Consider the following 15,009-nt stretch of genomic DNA (forward strand, 5'->3'; position numbering starts at 1 on the left):
TGCTAGGGTAGGAGCAAAAAGCCACAAACTCAGTAGCTTCACGAGGCTCCCACCACTAATTGACAAGGCCAACAGACTGTCACGTTATTACATATACACACACACACACACACACACACACACACACACACACACACACACACACACACACACACACACACACACACACACACACACACACACACACACACACACACACACACACACACATATATATATATATATATATATATATATATATATATATATATATATATATATATATATATATATACATGCAGGACTTAGAACCAGCGAAGAAAAAAAAAGTATGCAATGGAATGTGCAGTAAGACAGGTGCTATATCTGAAATAGTTTTGATGTGAGAAATGAACATGTATCTGTGTTAACTCGTCGCAGACTATTTATACATATGAAGATTACAATTCAACGCACAGAAAATGAAAGAAACATATCTAGCAGGAAAACAAAAAAAATCGCGTCAACAGCTCCAAAGGGTCAAATATAATCGGGTGTACACAAGTTCACATAATAGAAGCAGGAAAATAGACGATGATAAAAAGATACAATACATCCGCAATACAAAAGCAGTTTGTGTCGGAGAAACATAATTAAACTCATATGTCTTCAAGAATAAGGTATTTCTGCCACTTGTATTTGCTAAGGTTATGTATATCTATATTTTTATTTTGTAGAAAATTCAAATATGTAGGCATGTGGTACTGCAGCATGTGCCGACCCTGATTAGTGCGGGAAGAAGGTATAGACCAGTGTTCTCTGTTTCTGAATATGTAGGGCACTTCTAAAGGTCGATGTAAATTACATAAGTTGAGGAAAGTTTCGTTGTTAGTTTGAACACTGTGTTTGTACTTCATAATGAGGTTAAGTTTATGTATGTGGTGTATGGGGAGTACATTAAACGAAGCAAAAAGTTCTCTTGTATGGGCGTCATATGAGGCATTTGCTACATGACGAATTGCTTTCTTTTGTAATAGCATCAATTTGGTAAGGTTGGATTGAGTTGTGTCCGTCCATACAAGACTGCAGTAGTTAATATGGGGAGCGAAAATTGAATTATAAAGGATTAACTTAATTTTAGTCGGAAGCATCGTTCTAAACTTACACAGTACGCCACAAGCTCTTGCCAGGTTTCCCGCCACGCGTTCCACGTGGGCATTCCAGTTTAGATGTTGATTGAACGTCACACCCAATGTTTTTATTTCTTTAACGACTTTTATTTGTTCGGAACCGAGTTTTATGTCGATATCCCGACTGATAACCTTTTGTACAGGAGTAAATAATATGGCTCTTGTTTTAGCAACGTTAATTTGTAAACTATTTATTTGAGTCCATTGAGAGAATTTTTCAAGTGTAACATTTGCGAAATCAGTGAGTTCTTCAATACTGGCTGACTGGAAAAAAATGCTTGTGTCGTCTGCATAAATGATGTAAGATTCAAGTGTGCTGGTGTTTACTATATCATTTATGTAAATAATAAATAAAACCGGTCCGAGTATACTGCCTTGCGGCACACCTGAAGTGACATTTAATAGGGAAGAGTGAGCTTTGTTAATCACGATGCATTGTTTACGGTGGTTTAAATATGACTTGAGAAGGTTACCAGAAACTCCTCGAAATCCATAATGCTCAAACTTTGTAGATAAAATTTTGTGGTCAATTCTGTCAAATGCCTTCGAGATATCGATCAGAATACCTAGGGTCATTTTGTTATTTTCAAACCCTCTAAGTATTAATGCCTTCTGCGTCAACAAAGCTAATTCAGTGGACATACCTCGACGGAACCCGAATTGCTGTGGAGATAAAAGCTTGTGCTTATCACAGAAACTGGTGATTCGCTTGCATATTATTTTTTCTAGACCTTTGGAAAAAACGGGTAACACTGAGATCGGTCGATAATTTGAAAAGTTATTTTGATCGCCTGATTTATATATCACTCCTACTCTTGCACACTGCATAATATCTGGAAAGGTACCAGTATGTAAACACGTATTGTAAATGTGACAAAGAGCTGGAGTCAGCAGGTCTAAGACGTATTTAACGGGTTTAATTTCAAGATCATCAATGTCCCGGGCTTTACTATTTTTTAAGGACATAAAGGTAGAGTAAATTTCTTCATCAGTAGTCGGTTCAAAAAAGGCAGATTTAGGATTGGGTGCACCTCAATATTTTTTAATTTCAGCGCTGTCTTGTATAAGTGTTCCCGAGGAAAGATTTGTAAAGTATTTGTTAAACTCGTCCGCTAGGTCCTTCCCTTCTAGTGTTTTAGCATTTACTGTTAGTTGAAGTACTTGATTGTTGCGTGTGCCAGTATTCAATATTTTGTTAAGTTCGCGCCATAAAACATCAGTCTGACTAGTTGAATTGTTAAATAAGTTTTCAAAATACGCATTTTTCGTTTTACGCAACGTGGTTGTGACAGAATTTCTGTATTTTTTGAAAGCTGAGAGGTCATCTAAGCTCCTTGTCTTCACGAACTTTGCGTATAGTTGTTCCTTTCTCTTAATCATTTTAAAGCACTCATCTGTCATCCAAGGCTTGCGTAACTTTTTAGATTTGTTTACAGTTTTCAGCCTAAAACATGTGTGATAGCATGACTTAAATAATGAGAGAAATATTTCATATGCTTGCTGAGCATTTTGGCACGCAAAAACCGGACTCCATTTTATACTGCTTATTTCATTCCTAAACACCTCTAGGGTCCTGGAACTTATATCTCTGACAGTGTACGAATCGGAGTGGCTAATCTTTCTCTTAAGAAATGTATTACATTTGTAGATCATGTATATAGGAAAGTGATCACTTAGTCCCGTGATTATTCGGCCTGACTTAACACAGTCACTCATATTATTAGTCACAAATACATCTAAAAGGCTCTCTGAATGATCGGTGATTCGTGTTGGCTCTGTTATGACATTGCCACAAAATAAAGAAGTAAGCAAAATTTGAAATTCACGCGAGGCAGCAGTGTTACCCAACAGATTAATGTTACAGTCACCACCTATAATGATTTGCAGCTTATTTGTAATTGAGAACTTCAAGAGCGTTTCTAAAAACTTAAAAAAGCGGTTTATGTTCCCATTAGGTGGTCGGTAAATGACAGAAAACAACTTATTTTCACTTTGAGTTGTTACAACATCGTATTAAGCATTAATTTCAGATAAGTCTGGCTGCACAGCACATGCGAACTGTTTTGATACCAGCTGTAGTACACCGCCACCACGTCGGTGGGACCTATTCAGAAAAAAACTCTCGTATCCCGGGAGATTCAAAACATCAGCTGTAGAAGAATACCACGTTTCGGTAACCATGATAACATGAAACTTGAAACGGAATTCGGCAAAAAAAAATAACCAGTTCGTCGTTTTTCTTTCGCGCACTTTGGGCGTTGCAATGCAGAACACTGATATAACTGTTGCCAGAAGGACAGGTAACATCGTTAGGAGCAGCCATCAAAAATAATCAGACAAGTACAAAAAGAGCAGGCCGTAGGCACTCAGGGAGAGGCGGTTGCATTGGAAGAGGCGGTTGTGCTGCGCATCTTATCGAGGTCGGACTCACAATCAATTCGGATAACTCGGGACGTTTCCGTTTTCCGTGCGTAAACCCTGCCGTTCTTTACCCATGCGTAACGCCAGCCCACCTCCCGTTTCCTGCCAATTGTCATCCCAAGCAACTTTTTCATTTTTGGGCACAGATGCTCATTAACAAAGACAGACTGTTTCTCTGAGAAACCTAGTTCATCTCCACCGAACCGAATTCTCCGTGCTTTCTGGAGAATGGCATCGCGCTTAGCGCGGTTGTTGAATGCTACTACAATGTTGTTGTTTCTATTCGTGTTTTGCTGCGGCCTTTCTTCGACAGTATCGTCGTCGCCGTCTTTCTGGTCAGCGGCAGTGCTTCGCACAGGCACCCGGTGGCAGATTTCAACATCTTCTTGCGTTATAGATTCGCCAAGTGCATCACCAAGCCTGCCAAGAACATCAATCAAATTTTCGTTTTTGTTCTCAGGAATGCCTTTAATCTCAAGATTTTTTTCCTCGAGTACTGATCCTGTGCGGTGATCCGCACCGAGTTTTCATTTGCCATCTTTTTTAGTTGTTCAAGTTCTTTGATCAGCTCCTCATTTGTCACTTTCAGAGCGGCATTCTCTTTTTTCAGATCAGCACAGACTCTACGAAAGTCCTCGACATCTTTGTTCTTGTGCTCTAGACTAGCCTTCAGTTCTCTTATTTCTTTGCGCATTTCACGCTTGAAATCAGCTATCTCAGTTCCCATGATGAACAACAAACACGTTTACACTGGTCGTAGGTAATAGCAACTGGCAGTAGAAGCAACGGGAAAGACTTAGAAATAGTAATGCAACAAAGTTGCGAGAATTCCAACCTGCGAAACAAGCAGAAAATGAGCGTGTGCTCGGTCCGCTGCGTCCGCTGCCAAGTGTCTCTCGAAGCCGCTGCGTCGTCCTTTTCACAGCCTCGGGTGAAGACGATGGTCACGTGGTCAGACGTAGGGGGCGTCTCCGGCGTCCAGCACAGTCGCACCAGTGCGTCAGTATCAGCTGTTTTGGTTCCCGCTGGCTTGCACTTGATATGAGGCGTATGTGTTCACGTGCGCCTGCGAAACAAGCAGAAAATGAGCGTGTGCTCGGTCCGCTGCGTCCGCTGCCAAGTGTCTCTCGAAGTCCGAAGCCGAAGTCGGAAATGGAAAACTTGGATGCCTTTGTTGTGTATGATCATTGCTATTTTTGATGAGTGTTCCGAGGAAGGTATTCTGTCTTTTAGTGTAAATGAGGTTAGTTTATTTGTGATAATATGGTTCTTGTATGAGTGAGATGACGTGAAAAATTTGTTTTTGATATACATTGAGGAGTGCGTTGGCTTAGGCTGCTTGATCAAGTTTTGCTTGGATTAGTTTCAGTGTGCTTGTAGGCTGTTGTGAGTCTGTGTTGCTAGTATGTAGTGTGTAGGTGTGAGGAAGTGCATGGTTGTGAGTAGCACTTTTGGGATTTGTTGAAAGTTTATCCTAGGCTTTCGGCTGATGCAACTGCAGTCTTATAGATTTGCCACGAGGTCATTTGTCGCGTGTAGCGGTACTGCCCTCTAGGTTGGGCAAGCAAAGCTCCAAAATTAATAGTTTTGTTTGTGCGTGGGGCAGCCTTCCTTTTCGCAAGTCAAGCATTTTTTTCCGTTTTGCACTGCCTGAGATGGTTAGCCTCCCAACTGTCTACACATTTGGATGCTTTGCTGCAAAACTTTTTAACATGTCCTAGCTCGGCACAGTTTTTACACCGATGAACAAAGGTGTTGTCATGAAATGGGCACCTCGTCCACATTATGTTGAGCCTTGTTTTTCTTTTCAAACCCTCAAAGGCTTGCTTGTTGAGTTCAATGATTACTCTTCTAGGTTCTTCCCTGCCCTTAAACGTTTTGATCATTGAGAGATTGTCCTCAGCACACAAGAGATAATTTTGGTAATGATCCTTAAGTGTAGCTCATGCTCTGGGACGTCATCAGAACTGCCCATAATTTCAATTTGAACAACACTTTTTTTGGTCTCCTCGTGAGGACTTTGTCCTCGATGGACTCATTTTGTTCGAGCTCGTCTTGACGCTTTGCAACTGAGTCAGGGGAAGATGATGTGATAACAACATCCTCTCGAGATGGCCTTATCTCCGCGTCCTTGATCCTCAGAGAGCAGGGATCAATGTTCTGCTGAATATGATTTGTGATCGGGTCCTTGCTGTATTTGTCAGAGGCGATGACAATAGATTATTTCAGTTTTTGCTGAGTGGTCCAGCCACTGGAGCCTGCGGCGTTTGCGTCTTTCACTCCTTCAGCCATGGTAGGACAGAGAGACTGTACTTATTTTGCGGATTCTTTTATGACCTCCAATTCTCCGTTCAATCCTGCAACTTCAGGAGCTTCTTCACGAATGAGCGATTTCTTTTTACAGACCTCATTTATAATGATGTCTAACTAGTGCGCCACAACAAGGTGTCCGCCTGTGTTGGTAGCAACGACTGACTCGGCCTTACAGAGCTTTTTTCTGCTGTCATGAGCCTTTTGAGTGCTGTGAGTTTTTCACTGGATTCTTCTCCTGAGGAGTCCCACTGGAATGAAATTAAAAGTCAAAACTCCTGGTTGTTGATATGTTGAAGGTTAGAGTTTGCTGTTAAATTCTCAATTGTTTCATTAAAGATACTTCCGGATGTGCCATGGGCTGCGACAACAGCATCATCGCTGGAAGCATCCTCCAAGTCATCTTGCTGGGATGCTGATTTCGCTCCTGAAGTGAGGTTGCGTTTTCTTACACTGTGAATACGTTGTGTCTTGTCGCGGGAGCAGTGAACATTTGACGAATCACTTGTTTCGTTACCCGAGGACTCTGTGTCCATGCATCGTGATGGTGTCAATGTCATTCGTGGCGGATGATCCTCCAGAAAATTGTTGGTGCTGCATGGCGCATTAGTGCCGTTACGTTTCACAGACTTCTTGTTTTTGTTGTTTTTCCTCAAGCTGAGGCGCAGGTATGTTAGTTTGGTTCCTCTGTACTGAAAAATGTACAGCCAGAGTAAAAATGTGTGAATTTATTGAAATATGGCAAACATGAAAGTATAGTTAAGCAGAATACGTTTAAATATGGTAAAAAACACTAACAAGGCACAAAACATTAAATAGAAACTGCTCTTAGACCTTTAAAAAGCACTTGAAAAAATCCGCCAAATTAGGAGGATTTAGGCCCTGCCGTATAATAACAATATATTTTCTATCTCTGGAATATAAGTAATGTTGTAACTCTGCCACATCGCACTGGTGGCCATCGAGAGGAGACGCGTGGACACCATCGAAGGACGAATTTGGAAAACAAAGTCAAAGTAGATAATTACTAGCCCTTACACGGGAACAAGCGTAGAACACATACATTACCACGCACAGCGTATTTCGTATATTAGGAACGCGGCCGCCTGGATGGCCTGCGTGTCTGTGTAACAAAGCAGCACCTCAATGAAAAAAACTAAAAAGCTACCCTTAGCTATATTATATGGCAAAACACATGCTGAATTTCATGTAGCATGCTAATGCTTCCAAATGCTATGTATTGCAAAGATTGCACTAATACAAGCCACTATGAATATTAATCTACTTGTGTCATACAAAAATTCAATATTTTACCGCCATGATTAAATCCGAGAGAACACGCAATTTAATTTTGAAGTAACTTGTGTCAAAATATCAATCACACGGAGAATAACTTTCATCGTCCCTGAAGTTTCGGCAACTCTGATGGTTTGGCATACAGCGCTAAATCAGCAACCACCGAGCAGGACATCTTTCTTTCTCCTTAAGGTCCCACTCTTATCTGTGTGTGCACGGAGCTCCATCGCAGCGCTGCTCACGTGTTCGCTGTACATATATTATAGCTTAAATCCAGGCAGCAGCTCAAAGTTCAGCAGAAGCTTGTCGTTTTCGACGTAAGCACAGTGGATGAGATCCTTGAGATCAAAAAATGCAAAAGTCCAATATAAATCTTGTGCACGTCCCTCTTGTGGCCTTTCACGAGGTGGGTCGAAATCGTACGCTCACTCTACGATCTCTCGTTCTCCTTCCTTTGGATGGACGACACGAAGTTTGATTGTTTGCCTGAACGGCCACTGAACGACGTCGTCCATGTCGCCCTTGTGCAGGCGGAGGAGTGCATGCAGCTTTGTAATTTCATTTAAGTAACCGAGGAAGAAGGAGTCACCGGGGGACATGCAGTAGCCTCGGAGGTATAGATACTCGCTCTCGTATTCAACCTCACCTCCCTTCCATGCCTCTTCTTCGAGTGATTTCACACCGTTTACGGAAAACTCGCGCGCCGAATCCTGTGGATAAGTTGTTTGGGCACTGCTTTGTCCATGGTTCGTGATGACGACTTCCAGAGTAGCCACGGCTACAGAGTGCGACCACAGCAAGTCTCGTCTGGATGCAGCCAGCGCACCTGTGCCACTGCGCCCTTTATCGGCCCGACGAGGATTTGTCTTTGACATGCCGTCATGAACCATTAGGAGAGTACCCTGGTGTGTGGCTTCAACCACCGTGCTCTAACCACCGACATAAACCAAACTGGACTACGGGCGGAGGTTGGGTAGAAAGCGTCCCATTTCCGGTGTCTCTTTTTGTGCCGAGTCCCACTGCGGTGAGCGAGAAGGAGGTGGGGCATTATCCCATAAATAGCCGCTACATAGTGTTGAGACAATTGTCCCGTTCCTATTGGTTTACTTCTCGTGTGCTTGCCTTGCTCGTCGGGTGTTACGAAGAAGAGGTGTCGGCAACACGCTTCTTCCACCGGCTGCTCAAATGTGGAACGTCTTATGCTGACCTACAAGAGTCGATGCTGCTTCCACGGCATCCTTCTCTCCATCAGCCTCAAGATGTCATGGGGGCCATGCGCTTCAGTTCGGGTTGTAAGATTCTTCTCAAAAATGAACGTGGCAAACCAATACGGCCTAAGCGAGGCTGACCTCAAACTGGAGACTTTAGGAAATGCGAGCCTTATAAAACTCGGGTGGCCGAGAGACGCTCTTATTGTTCTTTCATCATCATCATCATTATCAGCCTTACTACACCCACTGCAGGGCAAAGGCCTCTCCCATGTCTCTCCAATTAACCCTATCCTTTGCCAGCTGCATCCACCCTTTGCCTGCAAACTTCTTAATCTCATTCGCCCACCTAACCTTCTGCCGCCCCCTGCTCCGCTTACTTTCTCTTGGAATCCGCTCCGTTACCCTTAAGGACCAGTGGTTATCTTGTCTTCGCATTACATGCCCTGCCCAAGCCCATTTCTTTCTCTTGATTTCGACTAGGATGTCATTAAACCGTGTTTGTCCCCTCACCCACTCTGCCCGCTTCCGATCTCTTAACGTTACACCTATCATTTTTCTTTCCATGGCTCGCTGCGTTGCCCTTAACTTAAGCTGAACTCTTTTCGTTAGCCTCCACGTTTCTGCCCCGTAGGTGAGTACCGGTAAGATTATGCTGTTGTACACTTTCCTCTTGAGGGAAATTGGTAAACTGCCACTCATGATCTGCGAGAGTTTGCCATATGCGCTCCACCCCGTTCTTATCCTTCTAGTTATCTCCCTCTCATGATCCGGATCAGCTGTCACTACCTGCCCTAAGTAGACGTATTCCGTCACAATTTCTAGGCTCTCGCTGCCAATTGTGAACTGTTGTTCCCTTGCTAGGCTGTTGAAAATTACCTTGGTTTTCTGCATGTTAATTTTTAGGCCCATCGATCTGCTCTGCCTGTCTAACTCATTGAACATGATTTGCAGTTCACCTCCTGAGTGACTCAGCAAGGCAATGTCATCAGCAAATCGCAGAATATTTAGGTATTCTCCATTTATTCTTATTCCCAACTGTTCCCAATTCAGTCCTCGAAATACCTCCTGTAAACATGCGGTGAACAGCATTGGCGAGATCGTGTCTCCTTGCCTGACGCCCTTCCTTATAGGAATTTTATTGCTGACTTTATGGAGGACTATAGTAGCTGTGCAGTTGCTATATATGTCTTCCAGTATTTTGACATAAGGCTCTTCTACCCCCTGATTACGCAATGCCTGTATGAGTGCTGAGGTTTCCACTGAGTCGAATGCTTTCTCGTAATCAATGAAAGCTATATATAGAGGTTGTTTATATTCTGCGCATTTCTCTATCACCTGATTGATAGTGTGAATACGATCTATTGTGGAATATCCTTTAGGAAAGCCTGCCTGATCATTTGGTTGATTGATGTCTAATGTTGCCCTGACTCTATTAGCGATTACCTTAGTAAATACTTTGTAGGCAACGGATAGTAAGCTGATCGGCCTGTAGTTTTTCAAGTCCTTGGCGTCTCCCTTCTTATGAATTAAGATAATGTTTACATTCCTCCAAGCTTCTGGTACAGTCGAGGTCATAAGGCATTGCGTATACAGGGTGGCTAGTTTTTCTAGCACGATGTCCCCTCTATCCTTCAACAGATCAGCTGTTACCTGATCCTCCCCAGCTGCTTTTCCCCTTTTCATTGCTTCTAAGGCATTCCTTACTTCATCCTTCGTTACTGGTGGGATGACGCATTGTGTGCACTGCTGTCTTTCTCATTAACGCTCTGATTACATTGGCTACTGTACATGTCTGTGTAGAACTCTTCGGCTACGTTAACTATCTTATCCATATTGCTAATGACATTGTCCTGCTTGTCTCTTAATGCATACATCTGGTTTTTACCTATGCCTAGTTTCCTCTTCACTGTTTTTAGGCTACCTCAATTCTTTATAGCATGCTCTATTCTCTCCATATTAAACTTCCTTATGTCGGCTACCTTGCGCTTATTTACTAACTTTGATATCTCCGTTCGTTCTATTCTATCGGTAGGGTTAGATGCCCTCATGTTTTGGCGCTTCTTAATCAGATCTTTCGTCACCTGAGATAGCTTCCCGGTATCCTTTCGAACTGTCCTACCACCTACTTCTACTGCGCACTCCGTAATTATTGATGTCAGATTATCGTGCATTGAATGAACATCAAGATCATCTTACTCAGTTAAAGCCGAATATCTGTTTTGCAACGCTATCCTAAACTCCTGTGCTTTCCCTCTTACGGCTAACTCGTTAATGGTCTTCTTCTTCACTAGCTTCTTCCGTTCCTTCTTCAAGTGTAAGCTAATTCTAGACCTTACCATTCTGTGGTCGCTGCAACGCACCTTTCCGAGGACGGCCACATCCTGAATGATGCCAGGTTTAGCGCATAGTATGAAGTCGATTTCATTTTTAATCTCACCATTGGGGCTCTTCCAGGTCCAGGTCCTATTTTCTCGTTTGCGGAAGAAGGTATTCATAATCCGTAAATTATTTCTATCCGCGAATTCGACTAATAACTCTCCCCTGCTATTTCTAGAGCCTATCCCATAGTCACCTACCGCGTGGTCGTCAGCCTGCTTCTTGCCCACCTTCGCATTGAAGTCGCCCATCAGTACAGTGTACTGCGATTTTACTTTATTCATTGCCGATTCTACGTCCTCATAGAAACGTTGAACGGCCTGGTCATCATGGCTGGATGTGGGTACGTAGGCCTGCATCACTTTCAGCTTGTACCTCCTATTCAGCCTAATTACTATAGCTGCTACCCTCTCGTTAATACTGTAGAACTCCTCTACGTTGCCAGCTATATCCTTATTAATGAGGAATCCCACACCTAGTTCTCGTCTATCCTCTAACCCACGATAGCACAGTATGTGTCCGTCCTTTAGTACTGTATACGCCTCACCTGTCCTCCTAACTTCGCTAAGCCCTATCACATCCCATTTATTTCCCGCTTGTTCCTCAAACAGCACTGCTAGGCTAGCCTCACTAGCTAAAGTTCTGGCGTTAAACGTTGCCAGGTTCAGATTCCAATGGCGGCCTGTCCGGCCATTGTTCTTTACTTTGTTGTAAAATAAACCTGCAGAGTCTTTCCTTCATCGTACCGATCTAGCTGCTCCGTCTCCGTCCTCGTTCTTCCTTTCGCAAATGCGTCGACTGAATTCAACTGCAACAATCGGTTGCATGCTCACCTCGTAATCTGTTAGTTCCTGCTTCATTTCTGCTCACGTTAAATGTTCTTCGGAATTATGAATTTTTTTCATGTCTGCGGCACTTTTCCTGGACGCCGAAAACGGCGGGTTGCTTTGCTAATGGGCCACAGAAGGCTTTCGCCCACCGCCGGACACCCACCGGTAAAAATGGGTAGAAGCGGCCCCCGGCCTGGCGCCCGGCTTCCTTTGGGGGTGTTCGCTTGGGAGAGGCTCCGTAAACCCCGCTGCGCCCCTCGTGGGCCAAGCTCCAGTTTCGAACGACCTCGCAGCCTGCTAAAAATGGTACCCCTTCGTCCAACGTGGTTCGTGAGAAAGTTCAAGATCAATGTTCAAGGATCAAGGTTCTCTTAATCTGCCGGAGCAGCTGGAGCAACATTAATACAAGCTAACAAAGAAACGCCTGGAGACGGACTTGTTCTTCGCAAAACGTCAGCTGGAGCTTATCGCTCCGGAAATTCTTGCCAGCATTCAATTACTCGCCAACCAGGAAATGCGCAGAAGAGTGGAGAAGCACTGGAAATTACAAGAACAGAAGATGCAAGCGTTACTTGCTGAAAAAGAAACAGGCACTAGGTCAACAACGATCTTCGAACCAAAGAACCTGCCATCCTACAGGCTGAAACCTGCTGAGGCCAAGCTACTCAGCCGAGGTTTGAATTTCAAACAAGGGAAAGTTCCGAACCCACGAAAGGTTGCTTGTGCCGTCGAAGGAGCGGTGCGACTCCTGGATCGAGACTTTCAAGACGAAGTAAGGACGAAGGCGATAGGTGTGCTGTCTCGTATGAAGAAGATGTCACCAGACTACTCCCTGCCTCAAGACGAACGCAAGACAATTCGTAGCCTACAGGCTAACGATGAAATTGCAATCCTTCCTGCGGATAAAGGCAATGTCACGGTAATCCTTGACCGCTCTTCGTACCAAGAAAAAATGGAAGCCTTGCTGCAGGACGAGAATACCTATCGCCGACTACCAAAAGACCCCACGTCAAAGGTGCAGACGTCTCTTCAGAAAATGCTTGCAAAAATCTTCGAGGGCCTTCCATCATCCATGAAACACCTCTACTATTAGCTGCTTTGTACGAACGGCTCGGCACCCGCCATATACAGACTTCGAAAGGTTCATAAAGAAGGCACCCCTCTACGCCCAATAGTAGACTTCAGGAGGTCTCCTGTTCACTCTCTGTCGCAGTACCTTCACGGTGTTTTGGCTCCACTGGTTGGAAAGACAGAAACGAACGTCAAGAACTCGTCCGATTTCATCGACTAGGTAAAAGCCATTGTCCCGGAAGACAACGACATGCTCGGGTCTTTCGATGTCTGCTCACAGTTCACCAGCGTACCTGTCAATCTGGCTGTTGAAGCTTGCAGGCAACGTCTCGAATATGAGGGCTCATGGAAAGATAGGACCCCTTTCGACGCAGCAGAGCTTTGCGAGCTGTTGCGCTTCTGTCTCGCTAACACCTATTTTACTTATAATGGCACCTTTTACGAACAGACCTTCGGCACAGCAATGGGAGCAGCAATCTCGGTGACAGCGGCGAACATCACGATGGAAGTCATCGAAAACAAAGCCCTAGCCGCTTTCCAGCCGCGACCAAAAATATTTCTAAGGTATGTGGACGACTGTTTCTGTGTCCTAGAGCGCAAGCACATGGCCCTTTTTCTGGACCACTTGAATTTCATTGAACCCTCAATCAAGTTCACTTTTGAAGAAGAAACCGACGGCTGCCTCCTACTCCTGGACACCACGGTAACGCGTACTCAGACTGGACTTGTATTTAATGTTTACGGAAAACCTACGCACACTGGAAAATATTTACATTTTAGTTCAGTGCACCCAGTCGCTCAAAAAAGGTCTGTGGTTGTGTGCCTGATCAACCATGCCAGACAGGTCTGCGGTCAAGATGCCAATCTAAAGAGCGAAATGAAAAGAATAGAGTCTGATCTTCGAAGAAACGGCTACCCTCTTTCCTTCATCAGGAACACCGAAAGGAGAATGCCAGCGAATCAGCCTGGCTCCGAAGAACGCGAGAGCACAGAAAAACCAAAAGAAAAACGAGCTGCTGTCTCATACGTAGCGGGAATTAGCGAAGCGCTTGCACGTATTTTCCGCAAGCGTTGCGTCAATATCGCGCACGTCCCCGCTGGCAAGGTGCGAACAGAACTGGTGAATATGAAGGACAAGCTCCCTCGTGAAAAAACTCCAGGTGTTGTGTATGAGATTGACTGCGGCGATTGCTCATCAACATATATTGGTGAAACAAAGGACTTCAGGAGACGCCTGAGAGAGCACCAGAACGACGTCCGAAACCAGAAAGCAGCATCTAACGCCATCGCCGAGCATGTGCAAGAATCCGGCCATGAGAATAACTGGGATCAAGTAAAGATATTGACAACAGAAAAGAACACATCAGCACGGCAGAATCTTGAGTCCCTTATTATACAGACATCGCCTAACACATTAAAGAGGAACGACGGAACTCAACAACCTGTCTATGCTAAATGATTAAAAATGCTACTGGGTGCTACAAAAGAACAGATCCGTGCGCCGATTGCTTCATAGTGAACAAGGGAGCCGTAGTGCTCCCGAAACGTCTTTACATCTTTTGAATTTGGACAGTGACCAGCAATCAGCATCATAAGGCTTTCGCCTCAAAATAGAGCCGCGCCTGTAAGATCACCTAATACCGGTCGGCACTCGGACAACGCAGCCACCTGTGGAAAAGTGAATGATTAGTTTAACGTTAAGAGACAGGAAGTGAGCAGAATTGGTCAGGATGAAAAAGGAATTATTGTCATCCCAGTTTAAATACAGTAAGAAATGCGGCAAGTTCAGGGCCTACAGTGCGAAGGCAGGATGTAAGTGCAACGGAACGGATTCCTAGATAAGGTGAGCATAGCAGGACGCTGCAGAAATTATTATAGCCGGAGGAGATTAGCAAGTTTTCCGGATTATCATGGCCGCTCTTGCGCAGGATAGGTTTATTTCGGAATATACTAGAGAGGCCTCTGTCGCGGGGTGGACGCGTTTACGATGATGGTGATCATGAGTTGTTTTGGTTGGCATTGGGCACAGCACACAAGCACGCGGCCCGATCACAACACTTCTCTGCATGTCAGCAGTGTCTTGAGGCGAGTGCATCCGCAAGACCGAAGGCTTCGCTGATGGTCGTCTTTTGATAAACTGATTATGCTCTCTTTTTCCCTTTTGGCTTTGTGAAACCCGTCGGACCCTGATATCGTCAAGCACACCAAGCCACACAATTTTATTAATATGATCATTTTCTGAACCAGGAGCTAACCTCTGTATGTATGCTGCCAGCAGGTTTGAGCGCAAGAGAACTGAAATTTGCCAAGTGTAGTCACGGGGGCAATGTTCTGTTTCCTTTCAAA

The sequence above is a fragment of the Amblyomma americanum genome, chromosome 9 (assembly GCF_052857255.1).
Source record: "Amblyomma americanum isolate KBUSLIRL-KWMA chromosome 9, ASM5285725v1, whole genome shotgun sequence".
Lineage (NCBI taxonomy): Eukaryota > Metazoa > Arthropoda > Arachnida > Ixodida > Ixodidae > Amblyomma > Amblyomma americanum.